Source organism: Terrapene carolina, unplaced genomic scaffold, assembly GCF_002925995.2.
Source record: "Terrapene carolina triunguis isolate 2854851 unplaced genomic scaffold, T_m_triunguis-2.0 Scaffold85, whole genome shotgun sequence".
NCBI classification, from domain to species: domain Eukaryota; kingdom Metazoa; phylum Chordata; order Testudines; family Emydidae; genus Terrapene; species Terrapene triunguis.
The window spans coordinates 46,563,246-46,590,363 of record NW_020664436.1 but is presented as its reverse complement, the minus strand read 5'-3'; positions in this window follow the sequence as shown (position 1 = coordinate 46,590,363).

Below are 27,118 nucleotides of genomic sequence, written 5' to 3'. Positions count from 1 at the left end.
CTGACCTCTCATGTCAGCTATTGCAATTCCTGTATCTTCCAGCTTTTTAAGAAGCACATTTATCATACCAGCTCCTGTAGTATCATCAATGTCAATAAATTCTAGAAAATACTCTCTGACAGTCACCATTGCAGGGACATTTTCACTAGGTTCTGTTGTTGTTACAAAATGCATCATTAAAGTCATTTGTTCCATATGGCTGATGTCAAGTGTGCAGTCCAGAATAACAGAGTAATATCTTGCTGTCTTCAGATCTGCCACAATCTTCTGTTTGACTTTTGTTGCCAGTAGCTGTATGATCTCATTTTGAATTGTTTTTCCAAGGTAGTGGTGTGTGTACATTTCTTGGGTGGTGACTCTTCTTAGATGCTCCTGGAGTACAGCATCAAACTCAGCCATCAGCTCCACAATTTTAAGGAAGTTTTCATTGTTTGGCACATACAGCTTATCTAAAGTGCCACACAGTGCTAGCTTTTGGGTAGCAGGTATTCTCACAATGGCAATGAGTCTTTTCAGAACATTTTGCCAGTAAAGAGACTCTGATGCAATCTTCTCTTGATGCTGATCATCTATGGTGGCCTTTAACCTTAGTCTCATCTCAAGCTCTTTCCACGTATGGAATGCTCTCTGGTGATTTGCTGCTTTCTCATGGCATGCCAGATTTCTAGCCAGATTTTTCCAGTCCTTTGTTCCTGTAGAACCCAGTGTAGCTGGAACATTAGACTGGAAGAGTTTGCAACAAAAACAGTGTGCAGCATTCTGGGGTTTTGAGTACATAAACCATGGCCTCTCCACTTTGTCACCATTGGGGATTTCATGCCAGTAATGTGTTGGATGGAAACTTCTATTTTCATTGTATTTGGAGAACATGAAGTTTTTCACTTGCTGTGGCCCATGCAGTACAAGGAAGTCCTTCCAGGTTACTGCTCAAGTGGGTCCACAGTCCTGGATCATCTAGACTAAGGAACTAAACTCAGCAGCAGCTGTTTCTTGCGCCTCCACCACACTCTTCTCTGATCTACACTTTTCTTCAGGAATGTGCATGGTTACATCCATTTGAGATGGAGATATGGATGCTGCAGTAGCTGCCAGGTCACCTGCACTCTGATTAACTGGAAGATCAGGCATCTCCTCACCACTCACATCCTCACTGGTGCCGGACGGTGAACTGGTGAACATTTGTTTCTATGTATCTCAGGAGAGCTCCTTCCTGCTTAGATAGAAAAGCTTCCTTTGCAGTCTTTCTTTTTCTGAATGCTGCCCCAGAGGGGCGTTTTCTTCTTTCACTCATAACTGCTGTTCTGTGCCACCTATAGTGGCTCTCAACACTCAGTTGAAGGGAACAAATAAGCAGGCTGGTAGCAGGGCCTGAGTGAGGGAAGATATCAGCGTCTGAAGGGCCTAACTGGCTCCTACTACTTCAGTTGACTGCCTGTTCTCCTCAAGTGAGTTCAGGGAAGCAGAAGGAAACAGGAAGCTCCCTGAGAAGCTGGTGTTAATCAGTCCAGGCTCCTGGAGGTGCTAGAGAGGTACATAAGAGGCTTCTCCTCCATCCTCCTCTCTCTCCCTGCAGCTCCTACTGCTTTCTGTTATTCCCTCTCACCTTTTCTCCTGCCTGGCTGTTATGTCTCTTGTGCCCTCGTTCCTCCAGCACAGCACTCCACCATCTCTGTGCATCTGGAGCAGAGAGAATACATATGCACCAGCAACAGACACAATTTTCTACACTCTGGGTCCTAGTGGCGCCCCCCCACAGTCTGGCACCTGATGCAGCCGCCTCAGTTTGCCTCATGGTAAGGCCAGCACTGATCACTGCAAAGGAGAGTTTTAAGATGGTTTTGAAGGATGATAATGAAGCTGTTCTTCCCTTAACCTTACTTAACTGAAATTGGCTGTGTTCCATTCTATTACACAGTCTTCCCTTCTGCTTGGGATACATGGTATAAAACTCACTGTAGTAAATAATTTTGTGGCATGCGCATCCCATATTGACAGGGACTATTGCATATACTTAATTACCTAACTGAGTCTGGGCCTAAATATATGGTGCATTCATTGATTGGAATTTGTACACTTTGTACTAGTATTTATATCTATGTGGATTTTTTGTGTGTTCTGTGAGCCAAATCCTTCTTGCAAATTTCCTGCAAAACTTCCATTAAAGTCAATGTGTGTCTTGGACATATAAAATGAGACAGATTTGGCTCTATTTTTAATGTGGATTTTGTTTATGTTGACCTTAAAAAAGTCTAAAACAGATTTATATTTATTAACCCCCTTTTTTGTTCATTTAACCATAAAACACTCAGTAGCTTACTACATTAATTAAACGAAAGAGAATGAAAGAAAAAGGAGTCTGTCTTCCCAAATATATGTGTGTGCCATTTGCCTATATTGTGAAATAAGATGAAGGGGGAAAAGAAAAACTAGATTTTTTTTTCAATTGTTTGTTCACTCAGAGGATAGCAAGTAAGTATCCCATAGCAATGACCTTTTGGAACCCCTTTAAACCTCTTAAAAATTATAGTAGTAGATAGTAACATGCTCCTTCTTTTCATAAAAACATCATTTTTTTTCTACTAATATTATTTATTTTGGTGTATTTTAACCTTTGGGGTTCTTTGCTCATAATTTTCTATACTTAAAACTACTTAACTAAAAATAATCAGCATCTGGTGTGAAAGTATAATGAATGCATTATGTATTTTTCATCCAGTATTTTTTCTCTTCAGTATTCTAATAATTTCACTGATTTCTAATGAGCAGAGGTAGGGACGAAGGAATAATTAGTTCATAATGTGAGTCATATTATTGTGCAATGACTAGATGAAAAGTTCAAAAACCACATACTGAAGAAGCATATATGACTTTGTTGGCTTGACCCTATTGGCTATTCACTATGTATTAAATTTACATTTTGGTGCCCTACTGTATCAGGGCTGCTATGGCAACCCTGAAAATGTGGCATTCCTTCCAACTGGAAAACTGCGCAACATGCTTTTGTGTCTTCAGGGGAGTAATTCCTGCAGCTCTCTGGTTTTCCTGATAAAATTCAGTGGTGTTTGCATATAGCCTTTTCCCCTCCCAACCCGGAAAACAACCATGAATCTTAGACTATGAGCTGTCTGGATCAGAGGTTGTCTCTCCATTTTACTCATTTCTGCAGTGCCTAGAACAATAGGATCTTGTTCTACTGGGAAAGACATTGGGCTTATTTGTAATAATTTATGAATATTCTGCATGACCTCATTATTGAGATAGTTACTTATGGCTATATCAGAAGTTTACTATATGCATATGTTTAACAGCAAAGCTATTAGAAAACAATCAGGAAGGCAACAGAATGGCTCCAGATGAGCAACCTCCTGGTAAACACATCAGGGATTATTGAGACAATGCCTGAGCTGTTGGTTGAGAAGACATTACTTCCAGGCTCCAGCCAATATTCCAAGACTTGTTTTGGTCAGAGAGACAAGCTTTTGAGCTGCTCAGCAGAAGCTTGTCTTTTTCACCAACAGAAGTTGGTCCAATAAAAGATATTATCTCACCCACCTTGTCTTTCTAATATCCTAGGACCAATATGGCTACAACAACACTGCAAACAAGACTCGTTTTGTCTGGGCTGGGAGCCAAAAAATCAGAAGGACAATAGAGAGTTAAAGACTGTCTCTGACTAGAGCAGAAAATTGTCAGGAAACTGTTTGTGGAGAACAAACTGGTACAGACTCTTGCTTGGGGTTCTGAAGAAGGTAAGCCTTCCTAAGGGGGATGCTTAGCTTTAGGTAAGATAGACGTGGATGTAGCCCTTCTATTGTTTTAAAAATCCATTTTCTCTTATGCTTTGCTTTGTTCCTACTGTTAGGATTAAGAACATAAGAATAGCCACACTGGGTCATACCCATGGTCCATCTAGCCCAGTATCCTGTCTTTGGACAGTGGCCAGTGCCAGATGCTTCAGAGGGAATGAGAAGAACAGAGCAATTACTGAGTGACCCATCCTCTGACATCCAGTCCCAGCTTCTGGAAGTCAGAGGTTAAGGGGTATCCAGAGCATGGGATTGCATCTCTGACCCTACTAACTATTAGCCATTGATGGACCTAACCTCCATGAAATTATCTAATTCTTTTTTGAACCCAGTTGTAATTTTGGCCTTCACAACATTCCCTGGCAATGAGTTCCACAGGTGGACTGTGTGTTGTGTGAAGAAATACTTCCTTTTGTTTGTCTTCAGTACTACTGCATATTAATTTCAGCAAGAGACCACTGATTCTTGTGTTATGTGAAGGGGTAAATAACTCTTCCTTATTCACTTTCTCCACACCATTCATGATTTTATAGACCTCTATCATATCCCTCTTTACTCTTCTCTTTTCCATGTTGAACAGTCCTAGGGTGGTTTTTATCAATCTATGTGTTTGATAATTCTGGTCTTTTTGTAACCCTTCTGCCAGGCAGAGTTGACAGCAACAAGGGCCTGGTTCAGTACATAGGGGTTCCCTTTCAACAATACAATGCAAAACCAGCTCGAGCCCCCATCCAATGACCTGGGGAAATCACACACATACCTCTGGGCGCCTCAAAGAGGCAATACTTCCACTCTTGCAAGCAGGGAGTCTCGGTGTAGCAAAAATCTTTAATAACAGGAGATAAACAACTCAGCGTTAAATTGGGAAAACACCACAAATAGGGTTCATAAACACAAACCAGAACCAGAAGACCCACCCCCAAGTAGATTTGGCCGTGTCCTTTCCCTTTGGTTCTTGAGTCCAGCGACCCAAAAGTCACCCCACCCACAGTTTCTGTCCTTGGTCAGTGCAGCCCCAAAGTTCAGAATTTCATCTGCAGAGTTTACCTCCCAGCCTGGGTGGAAGGGGGGGAGGTATGGGGGCACCTTATATGCTCTGCTGCTCGGGTCAACGGCCGATTGCCATGCCTCTCCGTGGGGTTCTGCTGCAGTCTTCACCACCCGCTGCGCCTCTCCGCTAGCCGCGCCTCTCCTCCAGCTGGCCATGCCTCTCAGCTAGCTGTTCTCTGCTAGCTGCTCACTAATATGTCTTCAGCCCCTGCCCCCTACTTAACACAGCTCTTAGTGATTTCAGCTCTTAGTGATTTCAGCTGTTAGTAGGGGAGCCTCAGTGCTGGTGCACCAGGATAGTCCTCTTGAATCAGAACCACTAGCCCAAAGTAGGTCTAATGCTTAGACCTAGGTAACTGATTTCAGCTCTGCCACATGTAACAAGACTCCTAATGGAGTCAAAATTAGCTCTATTATTACACAGAGGAGAGGTCAAAGTGGTGTTTAGGGCCCTCAGAAGGGGCCCATACTACCACGTACAAATACCTGTCCCCAACCTCTCTCAATTCACTGGGCTTTGGAACCCATGTCCCTTGCCTAGCGAGTGCTACTTAGTTGAGGGTGAATCCCTCAGTCATAAAATGCCAAGTACAGTTCTACTGTCCTTGTCCACTGGCTCCTCCCCAGCACTGCACAGAAGTCTGTCTAGATGTCTCAAGAGGTCTGCAACTTTTACACCTGGCAGGCAATTCACCATGTGGTTCTCCTGATCATCACAAACCCGGCTATCTATGTTGCTAATAATGAAATTCCCCCTTACTATTATTTGTCTTTTCCTAATAACTGGAGTCCTGCCCCCACAAGGGTATCCTCAGTGTGAGAGGCTATCATGGCATTATCTGGAAGGAAGGTTCCAGTGATGGGATCATTTCCCTCTGCTCCAGTTTGATGTTCTCCTTCCTTAAGACTTTCATCCTCCTCAACAGCACAGAGGCTGTCTGACTGGGGGTTGGACCACACAACTGTCCTGGAAAGTCTCCTCTATGTACTTCTCTGCCTCCCTTATCTCCTCCAGTTCAGCCCCTGTGGTCTCAAGTTCCTGCACTCTGTCGCTGAGGACCACAAGCTGTTTGCACCAAATGCAGATACACCACCTTCCCATAAAGCATGTAATCATACATGCTGCATTCAGTGAGATGAACTGGATCGCCTCCACTCTGCTGCTGGACTTCTGCCTGCATTATGTTTATTCTTGCGGGGTTTTTTGTTTGTTTTTATTTTTGGGAGGGAGGGAGTAATTCATCTGCATGTAGAGCATGTTAAGTATAATTGGCTCTCATGCTCCCTCTCTAAACTCCCCTGTTTACTAGCTTTTCTGCTGGCTATTTATACCCCTATTCTCCCTGAGTAGCCCCACTCCCTTGTTAGGTATATCTCCATATATTATTACCCTATCTCATAGAGCTGGAAGGAACCTTGAAAGGTCATTGAGTCCAGCCCTCTGCCTTCACTAGCAGGACCAAGTACTGATTTTGCCCCAGATCCCTAAATGGCCCCCTCAAGGATTGAACTCACCACCCTGGGTTTAGCAGGCCAATGCTCAAACCACTGAGCTATCCCTCTCCCCTGATACCTGTTCCTAAAGGGAATAGGTATCAAAGGGCAGCAGGCTAGGGCTCTCTTAGGAAGCTCTCAGCCTTCCCTAGAAAGCTGCTAGACTGAGTTCCCCAAACAGATCAGACTATAAACTTCAATCAAGCAGCAAGCACACAACAACAAACAAACTAACAGACAACAAACTCACCCCAAGGGTAATGTAGTCACTTCTCATTCAGCTGGAGAACTCCTGTGCAAAATTCCCCTGTTTGCTGTTCCTCTTTTCTAGCTTCCATAAACAACACTTTGTTTTAAGAAGGCTGTTTGGGGTCACTGCACTCACCACTGTTCCCAAGCTCCCAAAGGGAAGAATTGCATGTGTATCTTCGGACCTGATCTAAGAGTGGGAGAATCACAAGATTCCACTCTGAGAAAGTTCAGGCACAACACCCAATACCTCTAGGTGAGCAGAGAAAGGTTAAGAGATACAGTTAGCTCTGAACCAGACATCCACAATATAATCAGTAATAAGATTCAGAATATTGCTGCCAGTGTACTTTCCAGAATATGGTTCTCAGCATATGTCACTCCTGCTTTGTAATTGTTTCACTAGCTTTTGATTTACACATTGCATTGAATACAGAATCCCTCTTTTGGCTTATACACTTGATAACAATTCTTATGCCTTCCAAGCTGCAGTACTGAATTTTATTTTTGTATATGTACTAAGCCACTTTGCCAGATCAGTTACCTACTCATTCATTAAAATATAGGTTTTATGCAATCAGTTTATACTTTTTTGAACTTATGAAATAACACAGAATGCCCACGGACAACAAATCTATATCTGGTTATAATATACAACAGGGTTGCATGCTTCCAGAGACAGTGTTCTCCTCTTGTACTGACAAACTTCAGTCTCAGAGACCTAGCTTCTCTTGGTCATAATCTACTGATGGGACATTAGTAGAATCAGATCAAACAAATATGGAGCCCCCTGCAAAATCTTCAGGGGTGAAAGTAACTTAAAGGACTTACCGGTACCCCGGAGTCCTGAGCGGGGGCGGGGCCTCAACTGAAAGAGGTGGGGCCTCAGCCAGAAGAGGCGGGGCCTTTCAAGATTTAAAGGCCTGGGGGCTTTGGCTGTGGCTGGGAGCCTCAGGGCCTTTAAATCACCCCGGAGCTCCCAGCTGCAGAGGGAGCTGGGAGCTCTGGGGCGAATTAAAGGGCCTGGGGCTCTGGCCACCACGGAGCCCCAGGCCCTTTAAATCACTGCCGGAGCCCTGCCGCTGCTACCCCAGTGGCGGCAGAGCTCCGGAGGCGATTTAAAGGGCCCAGGGCTCTCTGCAGTGGCAGGAGCACCGGGCCCTTTAAATCCCCGCCTGAGCCCAGCTGCAGGAGCCCCGGGGCTCTGGCAGCAATTTAAAGGGCCAGAGGCTTTGGCCGCTGAGGGGAGCTCTGGGTCCTTTAAAGCACCGCCAGAGACGCCGGTCCAGTCCGGCACAGCTTACTGGCTCTTGCCGGTACGCCGTACTGGACCGGACCGGTTTACTTTCACCTCTGAAAATCTTTCATCTGGACTCACTGTCTGCTGGAAAGGTTAAGTTTCAAGGTGTGACTTTCTAGTTTGGTCCTCTACTCTCCATGGCAGCTGAGAAGCAAAGGACAGAACAGAGGGGAAAGTAACTTGAGGGGAGAGATTGAGACTGTCATTAGAGAAATAGTGGATCCAGATTTCCTGTTAAACAAATGGTAAAATCCTCATTGGCCTCAGTGGGACCATGATTTCACCCCTGATTTCTAGTGCACAGCTTTTTCTTTCTTTTTTTTTTTTTTTTAAGGGGAGGAGAAGAAACCCTGAATTGTACACTTGGGTTTTATATTTATATTATGTGGACAGAGCAGTCTGTTTGTCTTTCTTTCTTCCGGGGTAACTTACACTGTAGATTCCATGAGGGTGAAACCATCTACTGAGTATTAGTTTTGAATACTTAATAACGGGATTTAGTTTTGGCAAGTCCTAAGAAACAAAATAATAAAAACCTTTTGCAGTTTTCATCATTTTTACCTGGGTTTGTTTCCCACTCTGAGAATCATCACATTACACTAAGTAAGTCTGTGCTAAGCACACAAAAAGAAAAGAAATCTAGGGTCCAATTCAGTGTCTACTGAGGTCAATGGAAATGCCTTCACTGACCTTAGTGGGATTTGGCTTAAGCCCCTAATGTGTGGTTTGACAAGGTAGGATCCTAAATCAACTTTTGTCCCTAGAGTTTGAGAAACATGAAAGTGACACAATCAAGTATATTTTACATTATCCATCTTTGATGTGAGAGAGGTCACTTATAGTTTTGAATGTAGAAAAATAATGTAGCATATGCATTGGTAACAGCTGTATATTTTTTGAGCTATACCAATGAGTTGTTGTTTATTCAGAGTGAGTCACCTCTCCAAGAGCTTGATCCAAAGCCCATCAGAGTCATTAGGAGCCTGGGCGTTCCATGGGCTTTGAACCAGGCCTCAAGTATGAAACATACTATGCACAGTAAGATTAGAAAGATTAATTAAATAGAAATTCATAGCAAATGGACAAGCAGTGCAAGGGAAAGAAATGTAAAAGAAAAGGGGCTAAGGTACACTTGCAGGAATGTCAAGGAAACACGAGATATAACACTGTCATGGCTTCTGGGTCATTAGGAAGATTGGAGAGAGATTTTTCAAAGGCACGAAGTAGTAGGTGCCTAGCACTCACTGAAAGGCACCTAAGTCCCATTTATGCCTTTGAAAATCTCCCCTTTAAACTCACCACCCCAGTCCCCTTGTCTCTTCCACCCATGACAGCTTATCTCTTAGACTGCAAGCTCTCTGATGCAGGGACTGTCATGTACTATATGTTTTTACAGTGTCTAGCACAATGGGATCCAGGCCTGTAGGTGCTTCTGCAGTCTAAATGTTTAATAATTATATGTTTCTTTGTTGGGAGATAATGGAGGTGACAGTAGCACAGAACCCTGGATCATAGTCTAATTTATTTACAATTCTCTGTGTAGCAATGTAGGCATCCCCATTTTCCACCCAGGTGTTTTTCTATAACTGCTCGTATCACCAAAGAGAAACAAAGTAGGTGAGATAATATCTTTTATTGGACCAATTTCAGTTGGTGAGAAAGGGACAAGCTTATGAGCTTACACAGATGTTGTGAAATGACCAGGACACCTAAAATCTTTCCTGCTCTACTCCAAAAGCAGAAAGCACCTCTATCCTGGAATCAAGGGCCCTCCCTCTTAATCTTCACAAAGTAATTCAACAATGGTGACTGGTTAACCATTCCTGTGGCTGTTAACCCATCTCAAGTAATTATTTCAATAAATTTAACTGTCATATCTTTACCACTTTGCCACATTATGGATTATAATGACATATCATTAAATTGATACACCAAGAGCTATAATGTTATCAAAGGATTTGAAATTTTGGGGCCCAATTCACCACTTCATGAAATTACCCTGGCATAAAACAGGAGTAAAGCAGTAGCTGCTCATGTCAAAAAGGGTAACAGTATATTCATGTTTCTGTAACAGAATACTCGTTACGATGTTAGACCAGGTCCTCAGTACGTCAGAGCAGTGTTCTGTGCAGCTTGTGGGAGTTGCAAAGGTATAACCCTAAGATGGTTTTAGGATAATAAAAAGCCACCCCCTTCCCACCTGGCCAGTCCACCTGCAGCCCTACCCCTGGTGTAAGTGCTTCTGAGAGACATGCCTTGAACCCTCTGGCATAGATCTAATTGAGCTCCCCCTTTTGGCCACTCACCAGACTGCTGTGAGAGGATCCAAACAGTGAACATCACATGCCCTATGGTTGCTGGGGCCAGTCATGGTTTAGGCACTGTTCCTGGCTCTGGACCTCTAGGTACACACTCTGGGTGCAGACCTCATATCTGATGCCCTCGTATAGTGAGGACCCCTTACCTGCAGAGCTTAATTTGTTCTGGGGCTTGCCAGGGCTCAGCGCCAGCACCTCTTCTGTCGGTGGCATGCAAGGTATGAGCTCGCGCGCACGGTAGGTGCAAGCTCACACTATGAGGAGGATGCCATCATTACTGGAAAACCCCAGCACCTCTTCCTTTGCAAATTAAGCACTGGGATTCCCATGATACAATTTCCTAGGCGCTGAAACTAGTCTCATCTCACCTAAGCCTCCCCAGCAGCTCTTGCATATTTCCCAGAATCCCACTACAGAGGTGTGGCTTCTGGTTAACAGTTTACCTCTTCAGGAGCACATGCTAGTGAAAGCCAATGGACACAAAGACTTTACACGGGATTTGAAAACCCCATTACTCTTTTTACTTTATAGCATGAGAATACACAGATCTGTACAATATAATATACACACCTGTACTCATTTCCCTGCCTCAGTTCTCACCACTTTGCAAAGCTCTTTCAGTTTGAGCAGATACTGCTGGAGAGTCGGTGATTTCTTTTCCAAATCCATGGAGTCTTTCCAGCTCAGCTAGCTTTCTCTGATCTCAGCTGATCCACTGTTAAACAGGACCCCTTTGCTACCAAAGCATGCGCACATCTTCCTCTCTCTTGCCCAAAGCTTCCCGTTCCTATCTCAGTCTCTTGAGTTTCTGTCCCTCTACCAACCTCTGATTCCTTTGGTGGTGTTTTTCCACTCTCTACTTTACCAACTCCCTACTGACAAGCTGGAGGAAGTAGTTTCTCACAACTTCAGCCAATCTCCTTAGAATACAAATTATTCAGTCTAGAGGACAATCGTTAAGGTTGACTCTCCATTGTATTTGGTCTGTGAGAGACATGCTTACAGCCTTGTCAGCAACTGGTGGATTCCACATCCATATATAGGCATTCCCTGATATGAATTCTGGTAGAAGTTATGAAATTATTATGAAAATTACTAAATTGTACAGATTTCAGAGTGGTAGCCGTATTTGTCTGTATCAGCAAAAAGAACGAGGAGTACTTGTGGCACCTTAGAGACTAACAAATTTATTTGGGCATAAGCTTTCGTGGGCTAAAACCCACTTCATCCGATGCATGCAGTGGAAAATACAATAGGAAGATATATAATTTGCAAACTGGACACCATTAAATTAGGCTTGAATAAAGACTGGGAGTGGATGGGTCATTACACAAAGTAAAAATTATTTCTCCATGCTAATTTTTCCCCTACTGTTACTCACACCTTCTTGTCAATTGTTGGAAATGGGCCATCCTGATTATCACTACAAAACTTTTTTTCCCTGCTGATAATAGCCCACCTTAATTGATTAGTCTCGTTAGAGTTGGTATGGCAACACCCATTTTTTCATGTTCTCTGTGTGTATATATATCTTCCTGCTGTATTTTCCACTGCATGCATCCGATGAAGTAGGTTTTAACCCACGAAAGTTTATGCCCAAATAAATTTGTTAGTCTCTAAGGTGCCACAAGGACTCCTCATTCTTTAAGTTGTACAGGCAAATTCCCCATAGCATCACGCCTGCTGCACTTTTTGTTAAATTTCAATCTAAATTCATGGGACATTTGTTTCAAAGTTACCTTCAATATGCCTTTTAGAATTCCTCACTCTCGCACTGTCATCAACACACTTTTTGAACGTACTCACATTAGTTAAGATGATACCATAATACCTGAACAGATGTCATATTTTTCTTCAGGCACAGAGATTGTTTCCTAGTCTGAGTCAGAGCTCCATGGACGTAATGAAGAAGCCACATTTTTTTTTTAACCTGAATGGGAGCTTTCTCATCATACTGGCAAAAGAGAATTCCCTCTCTGGACTAAGATACTCGGTCTCCAATCTATTAATTTGCAGTTGTTGTTTAAGGCAAAATAATAATTAAGACTAATATTAATTTATAGTCTATTAAAAATATCACAATCTAGTTTTAATAGCAAAATAATACAATTAGTTTGAAATTACAAAAGGTAATTGATCTCTTAAATTGGATGAGACACTCAGGAAATCATTTTTAATATTTGTAACTAACTGAATAACAAACATGAGCGTGTACTATAGCTTTGCTTAATAAAAATATTATCTTGGGATCCTAATAGAATTATTTGTTTTAATTTATTATAACATTGCTAACTTCCCAAAATATAGTTAAATCCATTTTGTTATAGGCAATCAAACAGAAAATGAAAATCTTTATAATACTCTAAATTGTTCAGTAGGGAAAAGTTATCCTAGTGGTTCAACATAAATCATAGTGCTCTGTACCAATAACTCTAGATGCTCTGAATTTAAGTTGAATCTTAATGTGTGACCAAATGTTGTAATGTGTGTGATCTCTTGCTTTGACCCCACTGACTGGCTCTAAAAGTGACTAGATGTCCAGTAAAGGACTATTTGTGATGGATAGGGAATACTTGTTGTTGCAGATGTTTTCTGTGCTTGAGGAGATAATGACCTACTGAGTCATGTTTTTAGCTTGTTAGGAGTTGCTTGTTGTCTCCGTGTTTCTGTAATAATGACTTGGTTGAAGGTGTCTCTGGGTTATTGATTGTTAGCTGGGATGTCTTGAAAGGAACTCCCAAGTAGCAAAGTTGTGAGAAAGAAAATGTCTTTGTGCTAAACATAGTAGATAAGGAGGAGAGTTTCTGAAAGTTAGTTGAGAGACTTCTCCAGATCGGTTTGGTAAAATGTGACTTTCCATTCTGTATTGTGCAATATCAGTCGTTGACTAGTAATCTTTGATTAGTAAATACTGATTGAGGCTAGCTTATTGGAAGTTTTATGAATTGAACCTAACAAGCATGTGCTCCAGCTCTGCCCTCAAAATGCCCCTGTATGTGGGATGAGGGGGGTGCATGGGGTGCATGTAGAGCTGCCTATATCAGGATAATCCTTGGCTGCCTCTATAGGGCAGTTTTTCACCTGCTTTGAACTGCCTTGGAAGTGCAAACAGCTGAAACAGACATCAAGGAGCTATGTGTGTCCTCAGATACATCTCAGAGGCCAAAAATTTCAAACTTACCCAAGAGAATTTAGGCACCTATATGAGTAGAACTGATTTTTTTCCAGAGGTATTAATTTTTGTTTGCATTACTGTAGCACTTAGTCATTGAACTGGAGCCCCACTGTACAAACCTAGAACAAACAAATGGTCCCTGCCCCAAGGAGTTTACAAACTAAGTATAAGACCAGAGTGTAGGAAGTAAGTGTTGGGAGCAGGGCCGTCCCTAGGAGGTTGCGGGGCCCAGGACATTAGAAACTTGGCACCTATCTGCCGGGGGGTGCTCCCTGCTGGTTCCGTCCAGGCCCCGCCCCCTTCCCCCAATTCCTCACCCTGCCCTGCTTCTTCCCACTACTGCCCCGCCTCTTCCCCACCCAGTTCTGCCCCTCCTCCAAGTTCACTGGACCCTCGCTCCTCCCCCTAGCGCCTCCTGAGGCTGCGAAACAACTGATCCACGGCAGGCGGTAGGCGCTGGGAGGGAGGAGGAAATGCTGATCAGTGGGGCCCGCTGGTGGGCAGAAGGAGCTGGGGAGAGGGGGAGGTTCTGGTAGGAGGAATCCACCTCGCTCCCCCCGCCCACCTGCCCACCTGCCGCTAGCCTCCCCGTTTGCCTCCTCACCCCGCTCGCCCCCCATTCACCTCCTCACCCTGCCTTCCTCACCTTCCCACCCTGGGGACCCTCAAAGTGCGGGGCCTGAGGCAGTCACCCCAATTCAATGTTCCCAAGGAATGGCTCTGGTCTAATTCATAAAGTTTTATTCATTCATTCTGAACTGAGCGCTACAGTAAAATAGATTTACAATAATTTTTAATTAAGAACTATAGTATATGGTTTGATATCCTTCTAGCTACACTGACATAGGGTTGATTCTTCTCAGTTGAGATGATTACACGATGTGTCTGGTCTCAATAAAGATGGTGGCTTTGCCATTCTGTATTCAACAGGTTCAGTTTTCTAAAAGATAGGCTCAATCTTTACAATCATATGTTGTATTTATGCATGTTACTTAACTAACTCAAATGTGCTGAATGACAGAAAAACACAAAAAGGTAGATCACAAAAGTGATACCGCCTGCCACTGTATCATAGACCGCTTTGTCACTATGGCTAATTGTGCTGGATAAAGTATCTTCAATGGACTCCAGGTGGGAGAAAGGTACAGGAATAAATTATTATGTCTGTGGGAAGGGGGAAAGAACAAGGAGTTGGAGTGATTTCCCAGATGCTCTTAAATCTTCTGGTCAGAAGGAGTAAGTGGCTTATAGCTTTTGCTGGATAGTAAGATTTGGCTCTCTGGAACTTGAGAGGTTTACCTAAAGGAAATATTGCAGAGATGACATTCAGATAGCTTGACAGTAAAAAATTTAGAAGAATGAATGAATGAATAAATAAATAAGCCAGTGACCTTTTTCTTATTTCCTAAAACTAGAAGGCTTTTTTTTAAACTTTTGTACCTCCAAGCAGGGCCTGTTCCAAGCACCAGTGAAGGAAGCAGGTGCCTGGGGCGGCCAATAGAAAGGGACGGCAGTGCATCCGTTGTCGGGGCGGCACGTCCAGATCGGCGGTGGCGGCACTTCAGTGGCAGCTCAATCAGCCCGCTTCAGTCTTCGGCGGCAATTCGGCGGGAGGTCCTTCACTTGCTGTCTTCCTCTTCTGTGGCACTTCGGCGGCAGCTCAATCGGGTTCTTCTTTTTTTTTTCCGCCGCTTGGGGCAGCAAAAAAGCTGGAGCCAGCACTGCCTCCAAGACACTTCTCTGAGACACTCCCTTTCTGTTCCCCCCTTGCTCTAGGGAGTAATTTGCTATTGACATATAATGGCAGCAAATTATGACACCCCCCACACTGAGTCAGCTGCCCTGATTTTGCACTTTGGGGAGCAGAGCCTTGGGGACACCTTGCCCCAACCCACTTGTATTCAGGACGAGGAGTAGGCATACACAGCTTACTTAATTTGGTGTCTCAGGAGCCAAGGTCCGGGTAGCCAATGTAGGGCGGTCAGGGGGTATTCTGTACTAGTAATGTCCCTGTTTGTGTACATAGCCCCAAGTCACAACAAACTTCAGAAGTTTGAGAGCTAGGACTTGGAGCTTCAGCCCCGCGGCGCCCCTGCCGGAGCGCAGGGCTTCACCTCCACTCCTGCTGAAGCCCCGAGCCCTGGTAGGCACACCCCACAGGGCTGAAGCCCCGAGACCTCCCCTCCCCTCCCCGCTGGGCAGAAGCCCCTAGTCTCATCATCCCACCTCAGGGCAGATGCCATGAGCTCACCCCTCCCCCAGTCTGGTAGGCAGAGAATAGGGAGGAACATGGGGGCTCCGCCAGCCGCACTTCAACTGTAAAAGAGCCGCATGTAGCTCATGAGCCACGGTTTGGCCATCACAGTATATAGATTAGATCTGGAAATCAGGCTCCATGGATTTGATTCAGACCAACACACAGCCACCACATTGGAAGTTCTATCTGAGGTGGATGATTTGGAAGTGGCTATAATATGGGATGTTAGTAAGGGTGGCGATATGGCCAGGATGCCAATGCAGTTCCTGTGTAGTCTCAACATGCCCTCTCGGGAAGCCTTGTGGTCCAGCTGCTTCAGAAATTGCATCTGTTTGCACTGGTGAGGATCAATCAAATTCTAGCTCTTATAAACAACCCCCCGAGCCATCAAATCCTCACTGTGATTAGTCCATATTTCACTGCTGTTGGTGGGAAGTACCAAAATAATACCCTTAGCTTGGATTTTATTTTCATTTTAAAGCTATCCTCAGATTGTCTTTATTCTATGGTGCCAGAGTCAGTGATCAGTTGCTCTTTTACAAAGGCTTTCATGTGCATTCTGATGGGACACAAATAGACAGTTCTGAATTATGGAAAGAAGTCCCAGTTCAGATTGGAACCAAGGTCTCCAACTCCATAACTTCCCATAAAAGATTCAGCTGCTGAGCTAAAGCAGAAGATATGATGCTGTAGCCTAGCAGCAGAGACTCAGCTCTGTGTGTAACTTTCTAATTTGACACAGCAGATGTGATAGAAAGAATTAAAACTAATGCAGAGGAAGCCTACAGGCAGCAGGCCGTTACATCCATCATGTCCTCTGCCAAGCAAGCCTGGCAACTTGGAACAGATCAAGGTTTGTCTAGGAGCATTTTTAACAGAAAATTTATTTTTAATATATTCTAATCTGAATATGTTAACTAATTAATGACAGAAGTTTGAATTCTGCTTTCTTTACAGCACTCACCAAATTAGACTTCTCATTACAATTTCTCACTACAGAAAAATAGTGGTGCGTTAAAGGAAACATTTGTAGGGTTGCTCAGGAATTTTTCAACAAAACATTTTTTGTCAGAAAACACTAGCTTGATGAATCTGAAACTTTTTGCTGAAACATGTCAGCTTGGACTAAAATTTTCTCGGGAAACCGTCTCATGGCCAGGATTGAATTTTGAGAGAGTGAGGAACCCAGAATAGCCAATGTCCTGGTGATTGGAGCACTCACATGGTTTGTGGAAGACTTAGGCTTTAGAGTAGATGAAAATCAGGACCATTGTATTTCACCAGTCCATGTTATAGCAAGGGCAGTTCATGACAACAGATTAACATGATTCACTCATCTGCATCAGCTGCCTAACTAAAGGAGACAGCTTCTTCACTGTCATTTGACTTCTTTCCTGTTAATTTTATATTTAATAATATTGGATTAATAACTGGTGGAAATGATTCATTTATATTGAATTTGAGTGTAATTTTCTCTGCTTTCAAATAGTATACGAGCACAATATAAGAAATCTAGAAATCTCCCCTTCTCCCAAAATATAGCATTGTTTGTAAAAATGCAAGTGGATGCAAATCACATTAACGTTTGAAGTAATTACATATGTAGAGTCTGCTACCGCTATATAATCTGTATGCATCTACTTCCATTGGCTCATAGATCTGCCAGAAGTAGCAAGCAACAAGCTGTGGATGTGACACAAGCACTGCAATTTGGATGTTCAGCTTCAGATTATCATTTTGAAGCTATTAGAGGAGGTGCTAATTGTAGCACAGCAGGTAGAAAATTAATCTGAGACTCTGGGCCCTATTTTCATAGCAATTGCAGAGAAGCAGAATTTGAAAGTCTGAGTTACTGGTATATGTGGATCTAAAAGTCACAATGCTTTTAAGAATGACTTGAACTATCCACAAAGCTTTGGTATTCAATACCCAAACATTTTATTTACTAAATAATTGTTTTACAAACAATGCAATAAAAAGACATTTTGATCTGAAGACAGTGAGATTTGTGGTGTTTCAGAGATCTTCCAGCAATGAGTTCGAGAGATACAGGCCAATTGCCAAGGAAGCTCTGCCTATCTCCAGTGTACACAGTCTAACTCTTGAGATTGACAGTTCTTTGGTTCCAGTGGAGCACAGCTGTCATGGGAGCTCATGACCTCAGAGAATAAGAGAGTCCCTCAGGTAGTTTGGGCCAATCCCATGGCGGAGTTTGATGATGAAGAAGGAAATCTTGAATCTTCTTCTGTATTCAATGAGGAACAAATGCAGAGCATCAGTTTGATGGGGTTTCAGCAGCCTATGTTCTTGAATGTGCAGGCTGCTTCATTTAAAAACAATAGAGAAGTTTTTTTAAGGTCTACAGTTTCATTCCTGTACAGTCTTAATTCTTCCCCTTCTGCTTCCATTCTGTGCTCTGAATGAGGCAGGGGTCTGTGAGAAAAAGAGTAAGTGATTATGCTGTTAAAGATGGTATAATAATGCACATACATTAAACTCGAATATGAATTAAAGTTGGCTGAGCAACTGCAAATATTTCACTTCCTGGTCTTCAGGGGCTTGATTTTTGCAATCCAATAACATTCTTTGAATGTTTTTATGTGCAATTTCCTAGGTTTTTTTTTTTTTTAAGGAAAAAGGTAAACAAAATTCTATTATGTGCAATTATAATAACCACTGATACTATGCATCCTCATCAGTGGGGTCTGAACCCTGAACCTGAAGCACTGCAGCATAGAATACTACTACTACTGCCTGAGCTATAAGACTACATTAGCTCATGGCAGCAAAAGGCTGTGACGCCAGGGGAGGGGCTAGACTGCTATGGCCAGGTGTAGGTTCAGGAAGCTGGTGGGGAGGAGCCTGGTTTGTATCTTTCTCCCTATCCTCCTCATACCCACCTTGGGAGGTGGGGGTAGGGCCAGTTTTAGGGGTGGAAGAGTAGACGGGGTTGTCCTGGGCACCAACTTCTGGGGGGCCCCGCATCACTGTGTTGCTTGGGCTTTATTTTTCTCAGCCACTCCAGGGGATGGAACTGGAGTGAGGTGTTGAACAAAAAACTTTCCCACCCTAACCTGGTGTCAAGTGTGGTCCAGGGAAAGGGATCCTCAGCCTGGCTCCCCACTCCCCCACAATTTACAGCTGCTCTGTCAGCTCCCAGCTGTTCCCAATGTAGTGACATCATCATCTGCTGACAGCTAATTTGTGAGCCTGGCCTCTTGGAATGCTGGTGTGTTTAGTTTGTATGCTGGCAGGCTGTTAAAATGTTCCTGAAGAATATAAGTGAGAGGGGGGAAATGGAGAGTTTTAATAGTTTATAGCTCAGCAAATGCTTCATGGGACAAAGAAAAATCACCTCTATAGCCTGAGGGCATTCCTTCAGTTCTGCTGCAAAGAAAGGAGGCATGAGAGCTTCTTAAAGAAAAGATTACAAGAATCCTTTATAATGAGAAGTGTTGGACAATCTAAATATAGGGGTTGCTACCAGCTCCCCCCTTTAATGTTAACACTTGACTAGCTTTTAATTAGCACCTTTAAGCTTGGCTCCCTGAGGAGTCTCCATGTACACTTATTGACAGTGTTTTCTACAAATTCCATATTGAGAAAATTAAGATGATGGTCAGTCGTTGCCATTAGATTTTATAGTGCATTTATCAAACAGAAACCTCACTAGTCATAGAGCACAAGCATGAAAAACACTGACGTCAATACTACACCAGTCTTGGAATACATAATGGCCAATATGGAAATGAAATGTGAAATCAGTGACTAAACGAATCAGAATGTAGAATAATTATCAGTACTCTAACCCTACAATATAAGCACTTCCAGTCAGACAGGAGAATAGATATCCTACAGTTTTTAATTTCATTTTAGGCAGATTATCAGCCATTCTCAGTTATCACACTAAAATAATTATGCTGGGGAAAAAATCTTGGATACAGTTAGATACATTTAAAAATTGATGTGCTGGAATCAAATCTTCGTAAGACTTATTTTTCTCTTGTCCCACATGCTAGCACCCAGAGGCTGGTATAGGAGTCCCTGCAATGGCTTAGTGTCCCTCAAGAATGTCCCTACCATGGAGAAATCCTCCAGTGGCTAGTGTAAAGCTCCCCCAACATACCAATGAATCAGGCCCTATACCTGATGGTGATCGCCATATGACAAGTTACATTTAAATTAATCTCTGATTACCTCATTTGCTATCTGCCCATTCATCTAGCTCCCAGGGACTAATTCTGGCATTCCAAACCTCTGAGCAGCTTCACACAGCTGTTGTTAAGAAATATCAGCCACCTGCCAGAGAAATATTTCCTTTACCCCACTCCAAAATGTGGAATTCTTCCCTCAAATTGCATTTGCCCAAGATGAGCCATATTTATTGCTGTCTCAATGATAGGTTTAAAATCTAATGTCTTCTCATATCTGAAGAGCTATGGAATTCTCAGCACTCCCAGAGGATTGGACCCTTGAGTGCATTCACTTATCTGGGCCAGATTTTTCCAGTGTGCCAAATTCACCTTGAATCTGTCATGCAGCGCAAAGTGAGCTTAAAACGGTGGGAGATTGTCCCAGTTGCAGGGGAAATCTCCACTGGTAGACAAGTGGTGCAAAGTTGGTGGAGGTGGTAGAGCAACATCCAACACCAACACTGCCACCCTGACCCAGCACTACCTCCCCTGCCTGCTGTAATGGGGAAAAGGACCATGTCAAGGAAGGGCAGGAAGCCCTGATCTTTGGCTGGTATAAGATTTTACACCAGTGACCTAAGTTAAAGTTGCTCCACTAAAGCTTTAACTTATACTGGCAGCTAAGAATCAGGGAGCTGCGACCAGTTCCTTGTCAGCTCTCTTCAGGCACGGTGGAAAACTAAGCCCCCTTCATACAGAGATGACGTGTTATTATTTGCAAACTGGAAAACAAAATACAGTAAAACTCTGATTGGCTAGGATGAGTTATCACTTGCTGTTGCCATGGTTTCCTGTACGGGGAAAAAAATGGCTTCCATTTCCAGTAACTGTGGACTAAGGACTTGATCCAAGGCCTTTTCTAGTCAATGGGAGTCTTTCCAATCCATTAACATTAATGGGCTTTGGATCAGACCCCAACAGTGAAAAATCACATTGCATCGGTACATGGCTGCAGAAAAGATAACATGTATTATGGTTCTGAAGTGATTTAAAGAAGCCCAGGAGCATGCTGATTTTTTCCTCCCACCCCTTTAAATGCAGTGATTCTGCATTTCAACTCTGACTTTTCATTCATGGTGAAGGAAGTTATTTCAAAAGACGTGCTAAGAACTGAGGCACTAAGTATCCACTTGGCTTTGCTAACTGAATTATTTCAAGTTCAAAGATAATAATCAGTTAGAAGGGAGACGAAAGGATGATCACCATTATCTGTCTGTATAACTGCCTGTAGGGTAGCATTTATTTCACCTTAGAGCTTCTTCAATAAATATAGCCTCAAAACATATACACACAAACTATGCTTTAAAAATAATTTTCAGCCTGAAGAGATTTTGTTGGTAATTTCTCTCTCTCTCTTCTTGACCTCTAATAATAAATCTTTCATCAGTCTCTTCTCTTGGGTGAATCCAGATGTAATTTTTATATATCTCCGCAGTGAATCCTTATGGCAGTAAGGAACCTATAACATGATTTTCTTTCTGACAGAAAGTGGAGTGTTATGGGCCTAATCCTGCAAGGTGCTTAGCATGCTCAACTCCCATTGACCTCCCTGAAGAATCTGGGCAAGTGAGCAAAACCTTAGGTGAGCAAAGAGCTTGTAATGTGTACAAAATCATTTCTCCCCTGCCACTATTAGTGGTGGCTAGCAAGTCGAGATCAAAGTTCCTGTTTGTCCCAGGAAAAGAGGGTTATGATTCTGATTTCCTTGTGAGAAAAGAGGTGGAGGATGAAATCCTGGAGTGGGAAGCTTAGGCACCAGTGAAGATCCCTGTATTTGTAAGAATTAATGCATTCATCAAGTTGGTTGGTTTGTTTTTAGAGAATGTAGTCCCTTAGCAATGTGATCACTGTACGATAAGACTTAAAAAAAAAAATTAAGAAAAAAAACACCTGAAAGACAATCATTAGGAAAAATGAGTGTAAACAGTGTGTGTAGAAGACAGCCTCAGGCCCTGGCAAGGGAAGAAGATTCTGTAAGGTAAGGAGGGCAGAGTTAATCAGAGAAAGAAGCAGAGGTATGTTATATAAACAGGCTTGTTTTTCCTGCAGAAGGGAAAGTAGCTAAAAGAGGAAGTAAAGGAAGAAACAGACCATGGCAAGCACAAAATGATTATATGAAAAATGAAAACAGACAAAGGAAATTAATAATTTCCTGTACAACCAGAACATTTTAGGATTCTGCATCATAGCAATGAAGTTAAAAATAAAAACAAAGAGGGAATACATGTTTCTAGAGACCATTCTTCTTTATCAAAATACATCCAGCACGAATTTATGCTCTGCATTCTGAAGGAAACCATCTCTCAAATAGCTTAGCAATTGGTCTAAATTTAACAAATACATTTCCTTGCTCTCTGTTATACAGTTAAGAGACTGTTAATATATAACAACATTAAGCCCAAATAACGTATCACAGTAACAACTTTCCATGGACTTATTAAGAATAGCCTGCTGAAACATTCTTTCCGTAAAATGAGTATTGTATGATTGTTATGATGTCATTTGCAAGTTTATAATAATATTAAAGCCTAGGATAATAAAATCAAACAATTGATAAGTGATACATACAGTGTAGTGATATGTTTCTGCGGGGGTATGTTTCGCTAAGACTTCCTAAATATTAATTGATAGAAAAATATAATCAGAGGGCCAGATCATCAGCTGTCATAAATTGGCATAGTTCCATAGACTTCAGTGCAGCTACATTGATTTGCACCAGCTTAGGATTTGATCTTGAGTATGTTATTTTCTCCTCACCAATCACCTAGTATAATCTTATGAGGATACACAGTAGGGAGACTGAATGATCTAGTGGATTGAACAAAGCTGGGAGTCAGGAACTCTTGGGTACAAATCATATCTTTGCTCCTGATTTGTTGTGTGACCTTAGATAAGTAGGATTTTGAAAGATGACCACAAATTTTTGTTTTCTCAGATTTTGGGTACCCATATAGAGGCACTGATAGCTTGGTTTTTCAGAGGTGCTGTGCATATTAGGTTAGAATGAATCAATTAATCTTCCATCTAGTCCATTTTTGCTAGGCCTCAGATTAAAAAAAACAACCTCAGCCAGTTACATGCAGGGAGAGGTCACAAGGTTTTAGCTATTTCCATTTAGTTATTCCAAGACATCTCACTTTTGAAAATTGCCATCACCACTTCAAAAGTGGGTAATCTTATACTCTCTTGTACAATGCAATCCCCCTGGCAACAGGAAACTGACTGGAGGGGGTTGAATTCTTGACCGAGAATTAATACATGTCAGAGACCCACAGGGCCGGCTCCAGCATTTCTGCCACCCCAAGCAAAAAAAAAAAGCCGTGATTGGCAGCGGCAGTTCAGCGGCAGGTCCTTCGCTCCTAGAGGGATTGAGGGACCTGCCGCCCCCGAATTGCCGCAGGTGCCGCCCCTCTCCCTTGGCCGCCCCAAGCACCTGCTTGTTAAGCTGGTGCCTGGAGCCGGCCCTGGCTGCACATCTGACAAAGCGAGGTATGATGAAGTTCTCCTGGCTGATTTTTCTTACCGTTTAGATATGGAAATAGGAAGAGAGAAGGGGATAGAATTTGACTGTAATGCACATTCTGTAGGAATGGGTGGTAATAGCAGAGGCAATATAAAGAGAAAAGGGGGTTGAGATCTTTTTCTTTCCAAACACATTTGTAAATCTGACATCATTCTGAGTTTTTCTTCCATCAGAGAATTTTTTTAAAGAGAATTTGCAAGGAATTTCCATGTCAAAGCTGAAATGTTTCCATGTTGGATTTTACAAGAGAATGTATACAGCTATTTATTAGTTGCTCTTGGAATAAATCAACATATAGGAAAATCATTTCAGGCTAGATGAATTGTGTCTGTAGGACACAGATCATAGTAAAGTATGTTACATTACAGCGCCACCTCAGGAGAAGCCTAGAGAGCTAATTCCCTCCCTGCTCCCAGAGGATTGTAATTTTACTTTATGTCAGCTGTAAATTACAAATCCTGGCATGCTGGCTCAACTGAAATGGCTGATGTGTTTGCCCATTCCCCTCCCTTCCCTGCCCACATACCGAAGAGAGGAAAGGAGTAAGTGTATATAGAGCATCTCTTATGCCTACACACCCAGTCCCAAGGTCCAGGTAGCCGATGCAGGGGACATAGGGAAAGCTTTCCTCCCTCTTAGGCCATGTCTACACTACAGAGTTTTGTTGACAAAAGTTATGCTGCTTTAATTAAACCGCTTTAATTAAACCGCTTTTGCATGTCCACACTATGCTCCTTGTGTCAGCAGATTGCATCCACTGTAGCAGCTCTTGCATTGACACAAAAAGCAGTGCACTGTGGGTAGCTATCCCACTGAGCAACTGGCCGCAAGGTGCTTTGGGAAGGGTTTGCAATGCCTCATGGGGCAGGTTCAGCATCACATGATGCGGATTTCTCAATCCCATCGTTAGGAGAGTGTGTAACATGGAACGCGTGTGTGTGGGAGGGGGAGAGACAGAGTCAGAGTGTGTGTTGGGTGAGAGTGAGTGTGTCAGCATGCTGTCTCAGAAGTTCAGACAGCTGCTGGAAGCAATCAATCCTGAGGCAGGGGGAAGCGGACACCCCCGACATCAGCCCCCGCCTCCCTCCCTGGCTCTGCATAGCACAGTAGTCTCATCCCCTTCTCTTCCCACGCAGCAACAGCCTGCCTGCTGCTGTGTTCCTATTGCCCCGGGAGAGCAGGATTTGCAAGTTAATGATTTGCTGTTTGCTGCTGGAGTGAAGCAGCATGCTCAGTTGTCAGAACTTTCCGGAGCTTTGCAAGGGGAGGGGTGCATGCCTGTGTAGCTGGAATGCAGGGCAGCTGAGTTCAAAACTGTGAGCAGAGCAGTCAGACTGGTATTGTGGGATACGGGGGGAAGCCAGTTATGGCGATATAATGAACAGCAGAATCTACACTGACACTTTGATGCTTTAACTTCGCTGCAAAATGCTTTATGCCTCTCATCAAGCTGGTTTTATTTTGCTGACAAAACTGTGTAGTGTAGACAAGCCCTTACTCACCTGTCTAGGTGCAAGACTGAGCTACAATCTAGAATACTACTGCAAATCTATGCTTATCTTTTGCGTTATGAAACACAATGGCAGAAGTTCTGCAAGTAGATTTATAAACCAAAATGTTAAAACCACGTTTAGTACTATTAACAAACAAATCATATTTTGTGGCAGGTAAGGTTGCATCAGATCACATTTCTTCCACCTCAAACTTTAAAAGCATGAAATCAAATTAAGGGGAAAGATATGTTCATTCTTTTCCACCTTCATGTTGCCTACAACACTATTGATGACACATGCCATCACTCTAAAGCTTTAAGTGTACCCAACTTCATCTAACTTGTACTCTAACATAAAACCTAAACAGTGACTTCATATGCTTTTATAACAATTGTATGAACAGATCAGCACATCTGACTGTCACATGTTCCATGCATCAGAGAACTAATTCTGCCTTAGCACTGCTGAAGTCTCTAACCTCTGTATATCTGATATTCTCAGAAACACTGCATGAGGAGCAACAATGTGGACAAAGGACACATCCAGACTGCTTTAGAATTCTTGCAAAAGGGATGCAAAAATAGTGAGAGAACCAGTGAAAAAATTCCACAAAGGTAATTTTGAATTCTTATTTTACTCTGGTGTTAATCCATTTTTCATCAAACTACTATGAAAAATTCAAATAGAAATTTTCAAAAGCTTAAATTCAGTGTTTTGGTTTTTGCCATTTCAATGGGACTTTTATAAAATAAAGGTTTAAATCTCCTGTTAAGCTGAAATCTGTAACACAACTTTAACTATGTTGGTACCAATCCATCATAGAAAATCCTCAATAAGCTCTGGTTATCACTGTAAAGCTCTGAGCTATTTCATTTCTAGCTATTTCATGAAAAATATCCACAGTACAATACCTCTGCTAATGAAGAAAAATGCACACACAACCATTGTTAATATTAGAAAATTATGTGCCAATTGAGGACTTAATGTAGGTGATGGAATCAGTAAATCCAGTGGCACATCAATATGCATGGAACGAGAAGTCAGTATTTTGTTTAAAAAACGGGGTAAGGAAAATTTCACATAATATCACTCCTGGTTGGTAGTGAAGTACACTCATTTCTATTTGATAATTGATGGCTCCTGAGAACTGGTGGACTCATGAATGAAAATTAGAGAACTGATTCAAAAAGTTACTCATCAGCTTATTTTTTAAAATACATTACACAGGACTAATTTAGCCACCACTAAATTCACTAGAGATCCTAAAGAAGTATCTCCCTTCTGCCCCCAGTATCTGAAACTGGCCCTGAAAATGTAATCCTTGTTATGGGATTGTATGTTTTCTCCTATAGGAATAGAAGGTACCTGCAAGACGTCTTAACAAAGTAATTTCAGGTTAATATGGTGCGATGTGAATCTGGGGGAATACCAGATTTCCAAATGAGAAGGATACATTTCTTTGCCATAATCAATACCAAACGGATACATTTCTATTTCTAGGCAATGAAGTTCCCAGTCATATGTAAAATAAAAATTTAAAAATCTTAAAATATTTTACTTTTGGGACAGAGCCTACAGGCCTTGAATCAAAATACTATTAATTTGAAACAATATTGGTTGTAAAGTATGAGCTTGTATGGCTGATGTATTGGTACACTGATGGTTTGCCAGCCACTTTTGGCATTAAATCTAACACTTGCAATGGGGGTAGGTGGTAGTTTTGGATTCTGGTTTTAGTACTTCCTCTCTGTTCCAGTTTCCTGGCTTCCTCATTTGTAAGTGCTTCAGAGTTAGTTGTCTCTGAGCTTATCTACTCTGTAAAATTACACTGTTAGAACACTAACTTGAGGAGTTGTGGTAATTAACATCATGTTAAGCACAATTGAGCACTAACTATAGTCAGAGCAACAAGGAGTCTGGTGGCACCTTAAAGACTAACAGATTTATTTGGGCATAAGCTTTCGTGGGTAAAAACCTCACTTCTTCGGATGCATAGAGTGAAAGTTACAGATGCAGGCATTATATACTGACACATGGAGAGCAGGGAGTTACTTCGCAAGTGGAGAACCAGTGTTGACAGGGCCAATTCAATCAGGGTGGATGTAGTCCACTCCCAATAATAGATGAGGAGGTGTCAATTCCAGGAGAGGAAAAGCTGCTTCTGTAATGAGCCAGCCACTCCCAGTCCCTATTCAAGCCCAGATTAATGGTGTTAAATTTGCAAATGAATTTTAGTTCTGCTGTTTCTCTTTGAAGTCTG